At 41.8% G+C, this 21,299-nt stretch overlaps 1 protein-coding gene across 8 annotated transcripts in view; it reads right to left on the bottom strand.

Moving 5' to 3' along the window:
• slc8a3 (solute carrier family 8 member 3) overlaps positions 1 to 21,299 on the bottom strand; it is an 85,875-nt gene that overhangs the window by 62,042 nt on the left and 2,534 nt on the right. The window lies entirely within an intron of this gene.

Raw genomic sequence — 21,299 nt, 5'->3', positions numbered from 1 at the left:
AGGGGAAAACATATATTGTTATGGAAGTTGGGAGTTATGGGAGCGTGAATCTGCGGATGCTCAGATATGTTTTTGGCGTGACATCATTTGAATATATATATATATTTTATATACTGTAAAAAGATGTGCTGTTCCTCTAAAAACACATCAACCAGCCTTTCTGTGACTTGTTTCTTCATTATGGTTTTATTCCGAAGAAGATCAATATCTTCTGTCGATACGATCTGCATTTTAAGTCACTTTTAAGTCGGGTTAGGGAAACAATGACATCACAGGTTAAGTTGTACATGCCCTCTGTTTCTATGTGTACGGAGCATGAGCCAGAAATGACCACGTACCCGCTGCTAGGTCTAATTACAAGTTTGCAGCTAAGTTTAGCATCACTGCAGAAACGTTCTTCTCTGGTATTTGATCAACTGTTGATGTCGACTTTATCTCAATCTACTTGCTTGTTTGAGCATGTGTAGTCGTTTGAGAGATATATTTTGTAAAACGAAGGTCGTGTGGACGGAGGTTTCTTTTAAAAACCGAGGGGAAAATATATATTGTTATGGAAGTTGGGAGTTATGGGAGCGTGAATCTGCGGATGCTCAGATATATTTTTAGCGTGACATCATTTGAATATATATATATATTTTATATACTGTTAAAAGATGTGCTGTTCCTCTAAAAACACATCAACCAGCCTTTCTGTGACTTGTTTCTTCATTATGGTTTTATTCCAAAGAAGATCAATATCTTCTGTCGATACGATCTGTATTTTAAGTCACTTTTAAGTCGGGTTAGGGAAACAATGACATCACAGGTTAAGTTGTACATGCCCTCTGTTTCTATGTGTACGGAGCATGAGCCAGAAATGACCACGTACCCGCTGCTAGGTCTAATTACAAGTTTGCAGCTAAGTTTAGCATCACTGCAGAAACGTTCTTCTCTGGTATTTGATCAACTGTTGATGTCGACTTTATCTCAATCTACTTGCTTGTTTGAGCATGTGTAGTCGTTTGAGAGATATATTTTGTAAAACGAAGGTCGTGTGGACGGAGGTTTCTTTTAAAAACCGAGGGGAAAATATATATTGTTATGGAAGTTGGGAGTTATGGGAGCGTGAATCTGCGGATGCTCAGATATATTTTTGGCGTGACATCATTTGAAGGCTCTTTATAAAGAAATGTTCAAAACACACGACTCACAGAAAAGCGTTCTCCCCTGTGACAAGGCCTGTTTCGATACGGTGGCTTCTCTTTTTAAACTCACTCACTCGAGTTCCTCTTCACATACCGCAGATGATGTTCGGAGGTTATAATGTTTCCTCTGGTGACCTGATCGAGCCTCTGTATCAGTCATCCACATTTGGTCAGGAGGCGCCTGAGGACGGATCGGACCCCATCGACCCTCTGAGGCGTTTGTGGAATGTTCAAAGCTTGTGGACTCACCTCAGCATGTACACGTATATATATATATATATATAACACATTGTAGGTGCATCTAAATATCTGTTCAGTGGGTATTCACACTGTATCGTCTTCTAACAGAGCTTCTACAGTAGCTGTCCCCCCCTTGCGTGAAAATCCCCTTCGTCTCCTGTTACCGATCAAAGCCTGGATGGCGTCCGGAAGGCGTTCACGTAGCCGACCATCTACACGTTGTACTGCTCCTCCCCAAACGCCTTCTACAGCGTGTGAGGTGCAGCAGTGAGCAAGTGCACAGATCCTCGGGGGGGTCGAGGTTGCTCGTGAAGACAGCTCAGATGTGTAAGTTGCCGTAACGACAAACCTGACGCCAACAAAGACAATAAACAGCTCCAATTTATTCACAGACTTAAAAAAGGTCTAAAACTACCTGAAACTGAAGCTCGTTCTCCAGCAGCAGGTCTCATTTTCTCTCATGTGCGTCCATCACTTCACATATATTTGCCTTCCTCTCTCTCTCTCTCTCTCTCTCGCTGTGTTCCCCCCCCCGTGTCACACAAGCCCGTCTCTGAAACAGAATCAAGAGGCGAGAGTCTCCCGTGAGCTCGCCCTCCCTTGTCGTTCCCTCTCTTTTCGTCGAGCTCTCCAATTAGAGCCACGTTCAAAGACTGGACTCTCACACAAAGAGCCCTTCACACACTTTCCTTTCCCCATTCATTTTTATCCGACAAGACTTCGTGGCTCATGAGAATTAACTGGCAGCCTTACATGTTTGTTTCATTCTCTTTGTTTTCCCTGTGTGAGAGACAGAGAGATAGAGAGAGAGAGAGAGAGAGAGTGGGTGTTCACTTCAGATAAATGGAATATGAAGAAGGAATGTGTGTTATACTGTAGCTGTTGTTTATATGCAGGAGGTTTTATAATAAGACGTATGAGGAGAGAAATCAACTCCGTCCTTGAATGAGCTTTAAAAACACTATTGGTGCCAAAAATGAGGCTTAGGTGGTAAATAAATAACCATGAATAAATAAATTCAAGTTACGTTCACTAATTCAAAATGAACGCTGCTCAAATAATTGTGTTTACAAAGGACTACTAACACAATGATAATTTTCACTGACTTAAAAGGCATTGAAGGACCATTCTAAGCTGTTTTATGAAATCAATAGTGACTAATGCCCTATTTTAAAACTCTAAAACGTAAAATATCAATTTAGTTTGAAAGGCGGCGGATTTCTTGATTTAAGAAGAAGGGCATTTTGTTTCAAACCATAAAGAAACAATGATTCAATCAGTCATGCTGAATTCTCCAAATTGATAACCAACTTTTGTTTTTTGTGTCACGCAGTTAACAGTTAATCAACATTTAAGTTACCACTATATTACAAGATTACATTTACATCACATCTTAAGACTATAAATTAATAAAAAATCGACATAAAATCAACAAAGTAAATCTACGGCTACAGTATAATATATGAATTCATGGCCTATTTTCAGGTAAAACTTTGAAATATTGTCTGAAACCAGTTTCTCAAATGTGATGATTGTTAGTAAACTGATCTTTGGTTTTTATACTGATGGTCGAACAGATAAACATTTAACAACGTCACTTTTGTTTCTGGTACTTTTTCCTATTTTTGAAACTGTCAGATAACTTGATAATAAACAGCATGATTTCCCTGCAGACGGCCTTGCCACATAAATCCTGAACCAAAGTGTATTAGCCAAATTCAAAAAAAAGCAAAGTGCCTCCTGCGATGAACACTCCAGCTAATTGTCGTGCGTCTGTGGCCGGAGATGAATCGTTGACAAGTCCCCACAAAATAAATAACTTGTGTTTTCAGTTCCCAGTGAAGATTAAACCACAGCTTCACTTTCAGCTGCGACAGTGAGATTCATCAGCCGCAGCGTCGTCAGGGTGGAAAACACACCTGCACTGATCCAGGTCTGAGTGATGTCGTTCATCCATTATACCGTGATTAAATCATTACTACCCCCCCACCCCCCCACCCCCCTCTACCAGTCACATCACTGAGACGAGCCAGACATTGGTCACACAGAGTGGGACATGATGATGAGACCATGTGACCCAGTGTCAGGCCGCCGGTCACAGACACACTGACCAGAAGAGAGGCCAGATCACCTTGATCACCCCCTGGTGGCTCGCTGCAGTATAAACCCCACCTCCTCCATGTTAGTGGATGGGACATAGAGAAAACTTAAAATTCAATTTTTTTGGTTTCTATCTTCTAAGGTCAAGATTTTATTCAGTTTGGGTATGTTTGGTTTTAATTACTTATTTGATGGTATGGAAACGGTATGAAACAGGATGATTGACACCTGCAACTGACTCCACCCACCCCAGCTCCATTCCCATAGACTCTGGCTTCAAATGCTCAAGATGGCAGCGTTTATATCCAGGATATTTGGACTTAATCTCTGGATATTCGGAGGAAGTGAAGATGCTGGTTACACTGGGAACAATTAGCTAGGGAACGATTAGCCAGATATATCAGATTGTAACGATAGAAGCTCTTTCCTGGTTTTCGTTAGGTTCCATTAATCCACACTCTCAATCTGAGACGTTATTTTCTCCACATGGGTTCGTCCTATTACCGAAAAAACCTCCTTGCCTATTATTTTTCTTCACAGCTGGAAATGTAAAAAGTCAAAGAAAAAGCTTTTCCATCTCACTAATGGAGCAAACATTAGCTTAATTAGTCGGCGGTACAATTTGCCGGTGGAGTCTGTCATTCAAATCCACAAAATCACCGCTCGTTGTTTACCTCCGTCTCAAACCGGGGACATTTTGAAAATGACTAATGGCGTCATGTAAACATTGTGCTGTGTGCAAACAGAGAACCTGACAGGTGTGAGACAGAAGGACGGCGCGGAAGTGGATCAAAACCACGACTCTCTACAACGTGGGTGAATCAACCTTTTAATGTTAAAGTTCACTCCTCCTCTGCTTTTTAAACGTGGCTGTTCAGACTTTTTTTTCTCATTTCAGCGACACGACGCTTTGGAGTGAAACCTTTCAGCCGCTCGCTGACAGCAATTAAAGCAACACATCTCACCGAGGCTCCTGTTCAATACCGGCTCCTCCACGAGGCAACGCTTTGAAACTGTCACTGCTCAGTGTGTGAAACTGACAAGGACTGAGACAGGAAGGGTAAAAAAATACCTGAAAGACATTAAAACAGGCAGGGAGACATAAAGAGGAGATGAAGGAGAGACGGGGAGTCTAGCCCGAGAGAGAGAGAGAGAGAGAGAGAGAGAGAGAGAGAGAGAGAGAGAGAGAGAGAGAGAGAGAGAGAGAGAGAGAGAGAGAGAGAGAGAGAGAGAGAGAGAGAGAGATTTCAGAAGTGTACAGTTTGCTCTGCCAAAGGTGAATCCCTATTTATGGGCCACAATTACCGTTACATAAGACCTCAATTATTCAGCTGCAGTTCTTCCAGGCTTTTATCTATTAGTCATAGGCAAAAGAGCCCTATCAGCTGTCACACACACACACACACACACACACACACACACACACACACACACACAGACACACACGCACACACAGCCGGTAAACATCTGAGTTACCTCCGCAGCCGTGGACAAACCCTGTCGTCGCATCGGAATGCGGAATGTGTGAGTGTTTGTGCGTGTGTGTGTGTGTTTGTGTGTGTGTGTGTGTGTGTGTGTGTATTACTGCTTTTGTGACACAGCTCTGTTCCATACACCTGCAGCTGGAGGGAGAAAACCTACAGCTTCTAATGAAATCTCATTCCCAGCGAACAATCCCTCATCAATCTATATCTCCCCCAAGTCGGGAGTCGGCTTCCTTCCCCTCCGGGCGCCACATTTGTTCTGTTCTCCTTCTGCTCTGAACGTTGCTGTATTCATCAGCAGGCAAGAGAAATTCTATACCACTTTTCTTTTTTTTTCCCCTTCACCCCCTTATTGACATTCTGATGAAATGGCCCCGGCCGTAGATGACAGGCAGCAGATTCCCATTAGCCGGGGCTGCCATGCGGGTTGCTGCTTCCTGCAGACAAGACAGACCATGTTTAACCGGGACCCATCAGTGGAGGAGCACCTCCACCTCGGCCGTCTCAAGCACACACACATTTCCATCCACACTCCTGCACTCGCTCTTTAATCAAGGCCGACTCAGCAACAGGCCAAACTTCAAACATCACAGGAATAAAAAGCGAGTCGGCTCCTGCCTTTATCTTGACGGCAAATTACCTTGTGAGAGTCGGCTCGGCGGTTCGCTCCAATGAGGAAACACGCTACTTTAAACTTAGAAAAAAAACAGTAGAGCATTACAACTGGTAACGGTGACAGATCATCAGCACAGTAATTGGTCAATTAACAGTTTCACAAATGGTGGCAAAAGGAAGTGGAGCAATTCCGAGGATGTCAAAGGGACAGAATTTCACGAGAGGAAAGATGAAAAACAACTCGGATTGTTTCTGATGCTGGCAAACCAGATTAATGCAGGCAAGGGGGGGGAATTCCCCCCCACCATTAAGATGCCTGCTGCATTTCTACTCACTTTGATGTTGACATCGAGGAGTAAAACAGAAATTGGAGTTTTTAATAATTTTTTTTTAAAAAATTCCAAAGTAACAGACATGAAAAAGTCTCACAGATTTAACTATTTTGTATTCCGGTTTATTATGTAAAAAGTAATAGGATATAACTATAGGATATACAAATTTGGGTTAGAAGTTTTCAGTTCAGGAAGTTAACAACCATCAGCTCAAAAATTGTTGAAAAAAAGTTGTAAATAGAATTCTGTTTAGTAGAAATCAAAGATCTGTATCTTTGTTTTACTTCATACAAACCTTTACAGTTAAGATTCGCTTTGGAGGAATAGATCATTTATTCTAATATTTAATAAGTATCGTCTTTTCTTTCTGTGGGAGTGAGAATATTGACGAAGCTAATTCACTTAAGAAGAAGCTGCAGCCGGCAGCTTCTTCTTAAATCACTAAATTCACCTTCCAGCAACTCTAATGCTTAAAAGATCCATGCAAGGCTAACGGTTCCCCCTCTTACCAGTCTTTGTGCTAAGCTACGCTAGCTGTATTTTAGCTGCAACATATTTAATGGCCAGACACGACTGTGGTGAACTCAGTCGTTAGATATTATATCAGTTCACTTACCAAAATGTCAAACTGTCAAATAAAAGCTAATGTGATGATAATTTCATGTTTACAGTGTCTATATGATCTAAAACTAAAACTACCTTAAAAATAGCACAACAATTGTTGGAAATGGAAAACGAGCTAGAAAAATGCAAAAAACTAGCAAAAGGATACATACAAAAAAACTGGTTTCACACAAACAAAACTGACTTAATAATATACCTATAGAAACATGAACATTACTCTGGTTAAAATGACATTAAACGAGAGGAGGGGGAGGGTATAGGGCCGAAGTACAGAGGGAAACGTGACACTGAAACTTGTCCACTGGGCCTATGTACAGAGTTTAAAGAGAATTCATAGCATTGGGAGTTTTAATTAGGCCTGTCGAAAGCCTCACTGCCTTCTCTCTACTAAGATCTCTGACAAAAAGAAGAAGGAACACGTGCTGCCTGTCTCGTTCTGCTCTCAAAGACCCGGCTCTATTGGTACGCTCCTGTATTAACTTCAATAGGAAGCGTGCGGCGTTGGTTTCCCACCGGAGCCACTTGTGGTGCGGATGAATGTGCTCGTGGTGCGGCGAGGTGCTGTGGATTAAAGTGTCGGCCTAATGACGTTTGTTTTATGTAACCGCGTGTTCAGGAGAAAGGAGGCGACAGTGAGTCTCAGATCCAGAACAAGCACATTCAGCTAAACCTTCCCGACAGGTTTCTTAACAACAGCTCAAGTGAGATAAGAGGGAAGAAGAGATATAGGTATTGTTTTTAAAAATGTTTCCCCAATTTCTTTGTTCTCATTACTACAATTTCTAAGTCGAACAACAATAATTGCAAGTTTAGTTTTGGAGAAACATCTCGACTGAATACACCAATTACTAATTTCTAAGAGACAAGACAGGGTTGGGTTCCTATGATCAATCTATAGTCTCCAATTAACTTAAACCGATAAGCTGCTGTCAGCTGGTTATAATCCATTTAAAATAAGCATCAATGGCGCTTGATACTCTGACTCTCGATGTGCAGATTGGATAACAGCAGACTTTTGCAAGCGCTGCACAGACGAGAGGGCAGAGCGTCGATAGTTTAAATAAATCACCTTATTGCAGAGGGGTGCATTTTACATATAATAGGGCTGCAGCCAGGGAGAGCGGGTGAGGTATAAGTGACCTGTTAATATAAATGTAAAGTATAAACATGCAAACGGAGCATAAATGTGTTTTTATCTTCGTCACCCAAAGACTGAATTAATCTTCCATCACCACAAATTGCTGTAGGTGCAATAATCAGTTCAAAAGCAAAGTCCTTCTTCTCTAAGAGTCGAACAAAAGAACAGATGAGATTAAAATGTCTCTTATTTGTGCACAAGTTATTGGTTTTGTGTTGTTTTTTTTTAGTTTTACAACCAATCTACTACTTTATCTCTCTGATCTCACACATGGATCAGGACTCGCTGCCTCTTCTCATCTCCTAACAACAGGATTTTCATGCTGTCGGCCACAATAATCAGCGCCTCTTCCATCCTCCTCCCCCCCCCCCCCCTACACACCTGGTCAAGCCACATCAAATCTGCCAACACACAAATCTGGGGGGGGCTCATTTTCTCTCTCATTCCTGATTCTCTCGCTTCCTCTCGTTTCCCATCCCTCTCTTTATCCGCTTCCTCCGTTCCCTCTCACTCGCTGTTTTCCTCTCATTTGCTCCTGTCCGTCTCAGACGCTGTTTTCTCTCTCGCTCTCTCTCTCTCTCTCTCTCTCTCTCTCTCTCTCTCTCTCTCTCTCTCTCTCTCTCTCTCTCTCTCTCTCTCTCTCTCTCTCTCTCTCAAACACACTCTGCACTTTTCTCTCCATCTGTTTGCCTCTGCCTCTCATTTTGTCTCCATCATTATCTCTCTGCACCTTGTTCCTGCTGATGTCGTCTCTGCCTCACCCTCTCTCTTTCTATCTCTCCCTCTCTCTCTCTCTCTTCATCTGCCTCCATTCCTTCGTTATCCGTCTGCATCTCCTCCTGCTCCCTGCGTCTTTCATTTCACCACCACCTCTTCCCCCCCGCTGTCCCGGTGCTGCCTCGGTTGGTGGCATGTTGGAAGCGCTGCTTCACCGGAGGTTGGATGAAACCTAACATGACAGGTGCCACCACTGTGGCAAGAAGGCAAATGTATTTTTTGGAGTTTACATCCAGAAATGACAACCTCTCATTTTCCCTTTACGTTGGTCCCATGGACTGAGAGGTTTTATTCCCTATAACTACTTTTCTGCTCAAAGATAACCTGCACATGTATAGTTTAGGAGCAGCCTGAACCATCTGGAGCTGAACGCTGGCAAATCACGTGTCATCAGCTTTATTTGCTTTTACATTGTGTGAGCAGAATTGCAAAAAGAAGCCTTAAGAGGAGACAGATTTCAGAGGAGACAAAATGTGAATTACACCAAAGACAGAATTTCGGCTTTTCTGTTTTATATGTTCGAAAATGGATATAGAAATGGCAAATAATCATTAATTTCATCCCTAACAATCCTTTCTCCCTGTCACTGTCACAGAAAAATACACAAGGGCATCATTCAGCTAAATATACATCCCACTACAATCATGGAATTATGCATTTTGTTAAACTTGCATAAGCAGTTCGAACCCACAAGTCCGACGCCACCACTGCTGTGCTGTGACACTCTGATGGACGTGGGTACAGACTGGTGAGCAGCCCTCAATCCAAGGCACAATTACAGGTTGAGACAGAAGTAGGCCAACATCTATAAAGAGGGGAGGGCGTGTACGGAGGCACGGCTGAGGGCTTAAATAATAAATATGAACGATGGTGGGGGAATGAAATGAAATGGAATTAGAACAATTCAAATGAAAAGAAATTAACACTGAGATACAGAGGAGGAGGAGGAGGAGGAGGAGGGAGGAGAGAAAGAGATAGAGAAAGATTGGCTTGGAAATAGGCTGGGACAGATAAAACCGAGAGGAAGATGTGACGAGGGGGTGAAGAGAGCAGGAGGGAGCCAAGAACAAGAGCCCACAACACGATAGGAGACAAAAGAACACGGAGAGAATAAAGGAGAGGGAAATGAAAGGGGCGATAGAGGAGGAGATGAGGTTGAGTGAAGGAGTTCCTGCAGGCCTTGGTGGAGCTGGGATCCCGGCAGCGTAACCTCTTCATCTTTTGCCAGCTCCCTCAACATGACAGCTCCACCCATCTCTGGACCCCCGAGGGGCCGCACAGACACATTTGTGGGCTAAATTGACCCTCAGTGGTCATCCTGCACCCCCCCCCCCTCCTCCACTTTGATTACCGAGTGTCTGGCATGACTGAGTTTCCTCTGGGCTGAGCTCAGACACCAAACGGGTCTAGAGTGGATCTGGATCAGAACCACGGCATTGAGAAGGTGCAATACATTTTCACACACATTCACAAACCAAAACATATTTAAGGATTTGACTCAGATTTAAAAATAAATTGAAACATTGGAAAAGAAAATAGCAAAATACTTTTTTCCACTTGATTCTTGACACTACTTGGATTATTTTTCTCAACTCGGTGAACGTGCCAGCAAACAGTAGCACAAGCATTCAGTTGGCAAAAAAATACTGCTTTTAAAGAGACTAATAATATCAGCTACTGTTTGGTGCAGAGGAGGCAGGGCACAGGATGTTTTTAGAGTTGTTAAGGGATGAGGGCAATGACAAATGAGTTTGTGACAAAAAAAATTAAGCTGTGGTCCAAACAGCTGCAGAAGAGAAAAAGTAAAAGTATTCTAGCATTCACTGCAAATTAATATTATCACTCTCCAGTAAATTAAAAAGTGAAATTCTACCTATTTGCAGGTAAAATGTCAAATTCTGAGGTCTTGGATTCTTTTCTGCTATTACTTAAAAAAATTAAATAACTCCAAGGGCAAAATAAGTAACACAAAAACATCCCAAATGAAATGAAAACATTTTATAAGTAGCAACCAAATTACCATTGAAAATATTGATCATTCAAACACTGATGAATGTGGAACTGACGACCTTCCATTCACCACAGCTCATCAAAACTGAGATGTCTGATACTCTGCCAGCGTGATGCGTCTTTTGATGGTTGATATTATGCAACTTTTCTGAACAATGGCTAAAGATGCTTAAAATAATAAAGAATCTCGACAAGTGATGCATAATAAGAAAATCAAAGACGAAATTGACATCAGAACTCAACAAGCCCGACAAACGAAATCCAACAAACTGAATCAATGAGGAACCAGAACAGACGAGAATCTGTATCTGAATCTGTATCTGGGCTCGAGGGGAAACCTTAACCTCTGGCCTCTGCTTCCTGTCAAGACACAGGAAAAATCATCCTGAGCTCAACTTCTCCAGCCACAATCTGTAACAGCGGGAGCTAAAGGAGGCGTCCTTGTGCCACCAGTGTTCTGGGTGTTTGATGTAGATATCATCATGCAGGAGAGTTTGGAGGAGCCTGAGCGTGACCTTTCCCCCGGCTGCAGAGCACGAGTCTCTGAATACCTGTTAATCTGCCTCCTATATGTAGTATGAACAGGGAGGATTATAAAATAAATCTTCCTCTCTACAGACGCATCAAGGAGAAATAACACACACACACACACACGAGTATCCGATATGTGTTGAGCATTCCGTCTTCAACCCTGTCCTCAAGGCACCAGGGAGAGAGTCGCGTGCCTCAGGGATCGGACCGTTTTCCTCAGGGAAGCAAAGTCGAGACAGACGGAGAAGAAGAAACAAGCTGTCCATGATGGAGGAGCGATGTAGAATAACGTTTCCTTCAACTGATCACAACAGTTCCTGCACCGAGACTCCTCTGCACTCTGTGGTGCCGTCGCTCTTTTGAAGGCAAACCATCACACGGGCTCATCAAAGCGTCTCTAAAGTCAGCGACTGGCTTCTAAGATCAGAGAGGCAGCTCAGCAGATATGTATCTGAGCCAAGGATCAAATCCATTTCTCCAAATGATTGTTAACCTTTGAATTTTGATGCTGAAACGAAATGTCTGAAGTGAAAAGTGCAGAAATTTAAAAGATTGTACTTGGATTCCTGTCTGCAGCAGTAAACTAGTTTATTGGACATGGAGAAAGTCATAACTAGTCATAATTACATTCAAGTCACTAGATCTGGATTTTTAATTGGATCTGCAGATAAATATCTGTCTTGTTTTCAACAAGATCCAAAAATCATAATCTAAGAAATCTTCATAAATGTTGCAGAACTCAAATCTCACGGTGTTAAAGAAAGTGGAAACATAAATCCTGACTCCGCCCCCTGATGCTGAGCCGCACCAAAATGTAATGTCCTCTTTCCTAAATCATTCTTCATCCTTTCACCAAGTTTCATGTAATCTCTTTCTCTAGTTTTTGCATAATCCTGCAAACAACAGACAAATAAAGAGACAAAAAACAGTAGAGACTATAATCACAGGCTACAATCTTTCACTCTAAATACAGGAACTGTAAATAAAGTCGCTTTTTTAAATATCATACTCCTCTTGCCAAGCGAGGGGCTGTGCCGAACCTAATTCAGCTTCCAAACACAAATAGAAGGATTGTTCAAAACAGCTGACCCATGTATAGTGGCTGGAGGAGGAGGAGGCCTGGGAGAGGGGATAAAGGTTGGAGGGGGAGGTTGGTGTTTAGGAGTGGGATAGGAAAGGGAACAGCGAAGAACTACTGATGCATTCTGGCGCATTTTCTGCTGCAGCACCGTGGGAAGGATGTGGAGGAGAGAGTTCCCCCTGAAGGAGGTCCCCTGAGCTGCTGGTCCGGGCCGGCACAGAGAGGAGAGGAGAACTGGAGGCAGATCACATCGGGTAATGGCTCAATGTGTTTGGAGAAAATAGAAGGGATGGAGGGGATGTGGAGAGAAAGGGAGGCGGCTACAAGCCTGAGAAAAAACATATCTGACTCGAGTGCACAACAATCTAAAGCAAGAGGGGAGAAGCAGTTTTCTATCTAGAAGACAAATAAGGGCCGAGAGTCAAAATCCAGACTTCTTCATCATCGCTCATTTGCTAATTTCATCATCAATTTATAGCTGAAACAACAGAAGTAATTTACAATGCAGCTAATTTGATAAATGGATCCTTTAAAAAACCAACAATCAACTTAATCTGGTTCTATCATCTTACAAATCAAGGATTATATTGTTTTCTTTGAGTTGTATGCTACATAATTAAATATCATCAGGTTTAAAACAAAACAAGGGAACTGAAACATCATGTTCGGATGGAAGAGGGAACTGCGGCAGACATAAGGTGCAGTGTTTGATTGACAGTTGATATTTGGGAAATGTTGTGGAAAAGCATTGAGCTCAACTTCTCCACAGATGCCAACCACAGCAGTAAGTACAAGAAGAAAAATATGGGAAAGCTCTTAAGGAGTCAACTTTATAAGTGTTTTAAAGATCACCAAAAATAAGACAACAGCAGAAAGAAAACCCCTAAAGGACGACAGCCTCTGATCTCCTGCACCTCCTGCTCCTCTGATCTCCTGCACCTCCTGCTCCTCTGTCACGGAGTTCGGTGCAACCTTAGCTCCTCTCGCTGTATCGATTACTGCTCCTATTGCTGCTGCGCTGTGCAAAGAGGAAGCTGCTGCATGTGGAGCGACTCTGACCTTTATCAAGGTATGCAGATCCTGGATACGGAACCAGGGGCAAGGGGGGTTGGGTCATTTTGGACGGTTAATCAGAAATAAAAATAAATATCACGTTATGAGAAAATGCTTTTTGCACAATTATTTAGACCAAATGACTCATTAGGTTCAAGAGACAAAACATCTTAAAATGAATCAACACATAATTATGAGTTGCCAACCAAGTCCAGATGTTGTTTTCTGCATTTTATTTTTAAAGTTCTTGTTTTCAAATTGCCATTATTTAATATTTACTTCATTACTTTTCCTAAAATCCCTTTAAAATGGTTAAACCTACCAATCATGAAATTTAATTTCTGTATTTTTGTGATTTTGATTAATTATTATGTAGCTTTAGGCTTTCTTTCTCACAGGCCATGTTGTGTATTAGATCATTTTAAGTTGCCAAAAATATCTGGCAAAATAGTTTATCTATCGATCTTTTCAAATTTGCTTTGATCATTGTTGGTTTCAAATTTGTTTCCTTGTGCCTTAGTTTTTGAAAAATGGTATTGGAGTGAAGTTTGGGACTTTTTAAAAAGGCCAAAATCAAAGTAACATAACGCTGGATCCTACATTTCCCACGATGCAACTGATAAGCACACTCTGTTCGCCCCGGCAGCTCGAGCTGGGAAACGGAAGCGCACTATTAAATATTTACAACTAAATGAGACAAACCCTGAAGACACATGGCAACATCTGTCTTTTAAAAGCTGCTACATGTGTAAAATCAGCAGAAGGCCTCTTAGAATAAAACTTTAAATGCTTTTTTTTTAATTTTATGATTTAATTTTCCATGCTTCACTATTTCTCTAGACACACATTCCACATTCTGTGATGTCAAGCTCCAGATATCACAGCCAATAAAAAAGTTCCCATGTCCCACTTGTCTCCTCTAGGAGGCCGACATGAAGGGTGTCTCCCAGCAGGCAGCTCCTATTTGCAGCACGTCAGATTTGACTGAAGGCAGCGATAAGAGGACACGAGCCGTCGACTCGCAAACTAATTAAAGACGCACATCCGACACCACAGTAAAGTCAGGTTTCAGAACGTGAAACCCACTTTCATAGGCAATCCAGTCAAATCCGCATATATCAACCTGGTGGGGTCGGGAGAGGAGAAGACGAGAGGTCGTCACCTCGGTCAGAATCACAACTCGTCCTCTGGGGACCATGAACACAACTCCTGACCAATGACAATATCTCTTGTCCTTGTGACTTCGTCTAATAATATATATTTTTTAACAATTATTCCGAGAATATGTGGTTTTCAACTGAGCTGAAAGTATTTGGCTAGACACTATTAGAGGGAAGTGATTGAAATATTTGTCTTGTTACTTTAACTTTAAAAAAATCTCACACGAATACTTTTATGACACATTCATTCATATTCAGCTTTACAATCCTCAAAGAATGTGGGGTACTAAAAGAACTCGGTATAAATAGTTGAATTGCCTAATTATAATTACAGATAAATGCTTAAAATGCTAATATTTAGTATTTGTGTATATAACATCTCCTTCCAAGCAATTAGAATATTTAAAGTTTGTCCCTAGAATTACTCAGCATCATCTTTTCACTGATGAAACCCAATAACAGCCGCACGTTGTTTATTTGATAAAAGATTGTAACTGAAAACGCTTTGACAGTCAAACGGGTAAAACTGATGCACTTACCTCCATCCTAACTCTATTAAGCCTGAGAGACTGTCAGAAGTTTGGGGAACCGGAATATACGATCCTCCGTCAGATTTACACACAAACACTCGGGGGGGGGGGGGGTGGAGCTGGTGACACGCCCCACACTGAATTGTGTTATAAATAAGCTTTAACTTAATTGCATTCCCCAACTGGGAGGAACAAACACAGGGCCGGCATATTTATTGCCACTCAACCTGTGTGTGAGTTAGTGCCTCTGTGAGTGTGTGTTTGTGTGTGTGTGTGTGTGTGTGTGTGTGTGTGTGTGTGTGTGTGTGTGTGTGAGCAGCAGCCAAAGTGCAAAAGCGACAATAAGTTTGAAAAGATAAATGTTCCCATGAATCTTCTACCTGAACGTGTGAAGGTGTGTTAGCGCTTTGCATGAGACACGGATCTGATGATAGCAGAGGCCGAAGTGGTACAGTGAATAATCCCACACCATTTTATCACCGGTGCTCCTAAAGCCTAAAGGAATGCGTTCACTCCACAACAGAGGATTTGTGCCTTACTGACTTCATACGGATGGAAACACCAGATATTTCCTACTGTGTGCGATTGTCGTTTGTGTCGAACTTTGTGTAATCCTGCAGTGAGATCGCTCAACGCTGATCAGCAACAAGGATTGTGCAGATTTCATGGTCCCCAAGATACAAACTGAAGTACTATTAACAATCTTTTGGCGCTAGTATGAGGTCACATGTCTGATTTGTCCAATTCTTTGGATTTTGACTAAATCCCTGCCAAGAGAAGGCCATTCATCGGCGTTATAGCGTTTCTTGTTCGTCTTTGTCTTGTCTTGTTATAATCTCTTGTTAGTTATAGATATCAAATTCATAATTTGTTTCACGTGCTCTTTCCTGGTATGAAAATTAGAGATAGATTTGATAGACACACCATTAAATATATTTCATCTCCATGTTTGTTGCTTTCCGAAAGTCTTGACTCGGTGCTGCCCTCTTGTGGGTGTATTGCTTGACAACCATGCCAATGTAAATGACGCATGCAAGTATGTGGGCAGTGACGGTTACGTACCTATTTTCATATGTAAAGGCAGTATAAATTAGTCTTAAGCTGTTTTGGTAGCATTTAAAAAGCTTTGGTTAGAAGCTGCTTCACCATAACCTTCCATCATCGCACCTGCTACACCTCCAGAATAATAATATATTTGATTTCTACCCTGCTTTCCTGAACAAGTCCCTCGTGCTTTGCTTTGGTTACAGCTATTGGAATTCCATTTCTTTCCTGAGCCCTCATCTCCCAAACTCTCAAACCAGAACCAACCATAAAATCAGCCACAAGCGAGTCGGTGCAGTTTTCTGTTTACAAACACAGGTTCACCTCTAACTGGAAATAAGCCGTAATAAAGCACCAACACAACAAATACGACAAACTTCACCACATTACCAGAAGAATAGAAAGTGTTTCTGCACCTGGAGGCACAGGGAGAATACAAAGACACTTTCCTCTTATTGCCAGAACAGAAATTATGAGGCTAGCTTTAATAAAACACAAAAAAAGTACATGAATATGATTAGCTGACGCAGGAGATGATCCTGGTGGTGGGATCGGGAGTTGGGGGGAGTGGGGGGGGGGGACTGTTAAGGTAAACCTACTGGGTCTATTCCAGGATGCCTGAGAAAGTGCTGGCAGGGGGGGGGGAAAGCTGAGCAGTCAGCAGGACGAGGATCAGCCAGGACATGTGTTCTGTCAGTCATGACTCCCAGAGCGGTGACAGCTACACCTTCCTGAGATATTAAGCAAATGGGGGGGGGGGTTGGATGAGGTGCGTGCACGTACTGGAGGAGGAGGGGCAGATCACGGGGGGGGAGGGACAGGGGCATTCTAAGAGCATCACCCCCGTGCACGATGTTATTTATATGAAAATACGAGGCGGGTTTACAAGCGGGAGAGTCGTGCTCATACAGCATGACCACAGCGGCAATTACTCTGGCTGATTCTGGTGCGTCCGCTGCACACCATCCATTTGTTTATGAATCCATCAGTGCCTAGTTAAACATGCAGCTCTCCGGGGAGCGAGCTGCTGCATCTCACAGCTGTGGAACCTTCACTGGGTCAAAGGAAGAGGAAGCCCGACACCTTTATCGGATTAAAATGCTCAGCAGCAAAGTGAGCATATACCACTGGTTCCTGACCATTATATTTATATATATTTGTACTATCAGGAAACCACTAAACCAATTAGTCACATTGGAGAAGTTGCAACAAGACATCAGTGTCATATATTTTTCTTTCAAAACAATACATTTAAATTGGTCAAATGGTAAATCGGTCAATTAATACTTCTAGCACTGGTACTGTTGGTCAAAGAAGCTTTTCCCTCAGACATTTCTAGTAATTAAATCTTGCAAAATCTTTCAAATAATACGAGAGGGAAAAATTATTGTTATGTGCTGAAGCAATTGTAATCAGTTGATCAAAAGGAGAAATTAAACAGCCAATTCCGGGGCTTCATTTTGATATTTCAGCTCAAACAACATTACTATGACTGCTTTCTCTTTTTTATTATAATAGATTAAATATCCTTTGTTTCTGGACAGGTTGAATGAAACAAGCCATCTGCAGATGTGACCTTGTTTCCTGACATGTATTAAAAATCATAAATTGATTGATTAAAAACAATAAACACACTAAATGCAACTTATCTCACAGCCCTGCTCTCATGTCCACACTGAGACCACACCTCTGACTTGGTTTTCCCGATGTTTGGAGAAAAGCATCTGCTAAATGAATAAATTCTAATATAAATAGACATCTCCTCATTATAAGTGTCACCAGCCAAAACCATTGATCTATACCACCTCAAAATATGACACCTTAGGAATCATTTTCAAAGTTTGCTGCCGTAGTGAATGTACATTTAAGAAGCTTCATATCTGTCGGCTCGGAGCAGAATCGTTTCCCACCAGAAAACTATTAAACTCCATCCTCCTCCGTGCTGAGAACTATTGTCTGGATAAGAATTGGAGGGATGTGTTCCAGAGCTCCAGATTAGGACTGTAATAAATTTCCACTCTGGTTGAAAACAATGGGCCCACAGTGTGTCAAAGGAGATTGAGAGTCAATGCCTCGTAGAACACGGGGAGAAAGAAAGGAAGAGCATGAGAGCCGAAGCGTCTGTGGACTAATTGTCCCAAAGTACATTAAATTAAATATGAATAAAATAAAGATCCCTTGCGCTTTAGACAGGGATTCATTTCCATGTCACAGTTGAATAAGCAGCAAAGCAGATTTAACCACGTGCCAGGAAGGATATCCTGCAAATTTCTGTGCAAAATGGAAACAAACATTCCATGCACGCTATTGGTTGAATATGAAAGTGAAGGCAATGGAGGCAAAAGGAATCTGTATGTTTTCATGTCGTGAGTGCAATAAACGACCTGAGGAGAGCTTTCAAGGCAGTGGAAGAAACATCATTGTAATTATGCCTTCAGTGAATATTCCACACATTCATCCCCTTTGTTTTGTGTATGGAAATGCTCTCATGAATCTTCCTGCATGCTTCTGGATGAAGCTGTCACTTCCACTGCTCCTCTTTGTCTTCCTTATGGATGCACACAGATTCTAATTCATCACTATCTGAGTGTAATTATGGTAATTTCTGGAGATTTGTTGGGACTTCTGTAGCAGCAGTCGGCCGTTTTCTACAAAAGATCCAGAAGTCTCTGAAGGTTGAAGGAAAGATTTTCATAATTATATGAGAGCGTGTTCATGCATACGAACATTTGGCATTGTTAACTGAATAATGTCCTGTGTGTTCTGAGTAATAATAGAACAGTTATCATTACTCTATAGCGAGAGATTAATCCACACTGACTGCGTAATGTTAGTTTAATATTTACAATAATAACAATATATTAAATCTTCTTGTGCCGTCTCCTTTGGCAGTAAAAATGCCATCTTGTTTATTTTAAACCCCCGTCTGTCAATGTGGACAATAAAACTGCACATTAGGAAAAACACTATTTATTCAACATTAGTTCAGATTATGAATTTTATTCGTTTTATTTAACTTCCGCCAAGTAGCACTCGATTTCCATAAATTCTTGTGAAGGGGTGGGACAATTTTTCATGATCATGATTTAATCAATCTGAAAAATCTGGCATATTTAGGCGACTGATATCAATGAGTTTGTGCCATTAGGTGCAGATCCAAATAGAAATCCAGTGAATTCAGATGTAGCTTCACAAGGGCACTGTTGGGCCTTGGCGGAGGTTTGCACTCCACTGACGGCCACTGTACTTTCATAATCATATCAATATATCTTTGTATGCACAGAGCCTCTTCTCAATGTCAATGAAAATGTCAGACTTTGCATTTACAACCTATTTAAAAGCAACAATATGGTGGTTGATGGTAAAAGGATTAAAGGGCAGACACTACGACCTTTGACTTGACCTAACAATTAATCTGGAGCATTTTGATTAATTCATAAATCTCCACAGGCCCAGATGAAAATAAAGGTTTGTCTCTCAAATAGAAGTCGGCCTCACATCGGCTTCCAGTAGATGAGAAGATGTTTGTTAGATGTGAGGCCACAGCCAGGAGATGGTTAGTTTAACATAAAGACTGGGAACAAGGGGAAACATCCAACCTGGCTCACTCCAATCTTCAAATATACCAGATACATAATTAAAACACATTATCTCACATTCAACATTTTGCAGGTGATGTGCCAGATCATTTCTTGGTCCAGTACCAGTTCCTCTCCCAGTCTGCTCTGGTTACCTGGCAAGAAATAGCAATATTTTTGTAGAAATTAAACAACTGAGATAATAGAGGGTTTTTGGAGATGGAGTTCTGTTACCTGGGGAGAAGACTCTGACACTTCTCTGAAATGGATGGTGACGGAATCCACACTGTTCCATGAAAAGCAATAATTATTTGGAATCAACCAAATCCACACAGGTTGTGTGTTGGCCCATGTCCCACCCCCCTCTAGGTTTCACTGGAATCTGTTCAGTGGTATTTGCATAATACATAAACAAACAAACAGAGAGTGGTAGATGTATAACCTCCTTGGCGAAGCTATAATCATTATTCATCTATATTTCTCATAAATTAATCTGCAGATATACTTATTCGACCATACAGTCATTCAGATGAATACTTAACTACACAACTTTATCAATTCACAGTGTGTGGAGTCTCACACTCTCACAGAGCGACGCCGGAATGCAGTGGTGGGAAGTAACGAAGTAGAAATACTTTGTTACTGTACTTAAGTAGATTTTTCACATATCTGTACTTTACTTGAGTACTTCTTTTCCTGACGACTTTTTACTTTTACTCGTTACATTTGAACAAAAATATCTGTACTTTCTACTTCTTATATTCTCAAACTGGCTCGTTACTTGAGCAGCGGAGGTTGGCGCAGCACTCCTCTATGCCCGGCGCACCTCTCTATCTCTCTCTCTCTCTCTCTCTCTCTCTCTCTCACTCTCTCTCATCTAGGGTTCAAAATTTGTAAAATTATACATTATATACATTATATTCATATTGTTGTTATAATTTTTCAGTCAGTTGAGATAAATCTTGAGGAGAAACATTTTGGGTTGTTTTGTGTCTGTATAGGCCTACTATAAAAAGCACTTTGCATTTTTAATTTTGGTACTTGTACTTTTACTTTTGATACTTAAGTACATTTCAACACCAGATGCTTTTGATACTTAAGTACTTTTAACATGAGCTAATTTAAGACTTTTACTGAAGTCATTTTCTGACGGGTGACTTCTACTTTTACCGAAGTCACTTTCAAGTAAGATATCTGTACTTTTACTCAAGTATGGCTTTAAAGTACTTTATACACCACTGCCGGAATGTAAGAACATCTAACTCGCAGCACCGTGTGCAACAGAATGGACGGATCGATAGACCAGTCTTCCCTCACAATGCCAACAGCATCGCAGCGATCTCATAATAACAGTCACGCTCCACACACCCCCCCCCCCCCACTCCACTCCCCTGGCAGCCTTCAGGCCCCGGCCCAAAACATAAATCTGAACAAAACCCTGAGAGCTCAGCCGGGCCCCAAGAGCATGCTGATCACCCAGACACTCTTTACCCCGGCTGCCAGTCTCCTGGGCTGCTCTCGCCCTCAGAGACACTCGCCCTGCAGCACAGACCTTGCAGCAAAGACCCTTCCAGCACAGACCCTGCCAGTCAGCCACAGCACGCTAAGGGGGGGGTCTCTGATCTGTGGGGGACGCATGAGACGTGTGAGATGCAAGCGGATGCAAGCTGTGAAATAAACAAATCAATATTTCTCCAGAGGAGCAGTTGCGTACGCATGCCGGTCTCCTGGAGCACCGGCTGACACGCAGGGGACTGTAACCTCGTAGAATACACAACCTCAATGCTACTGGTACGCCAGGAAGAAGGTTGCTGTTAT

Source organism: Limanda limanda, chromosome 12 (assembly GCF_963576545.1).
Source record: "Limanda limanda chromosome 12, fLimLim1.1, whole genome shotgun sequence".
Taxonomy (NCBI): Eukaryota; Metazoa; Chordata; class Actinopteri; order Pleuronectiformes; family Pleuronectidae; genus Limanda; species Limanda limanda.
Note: the sequence above shows the minus strand (reverse complement) of the source record. Positions and strands in the feature narration are given on the sequence as shown.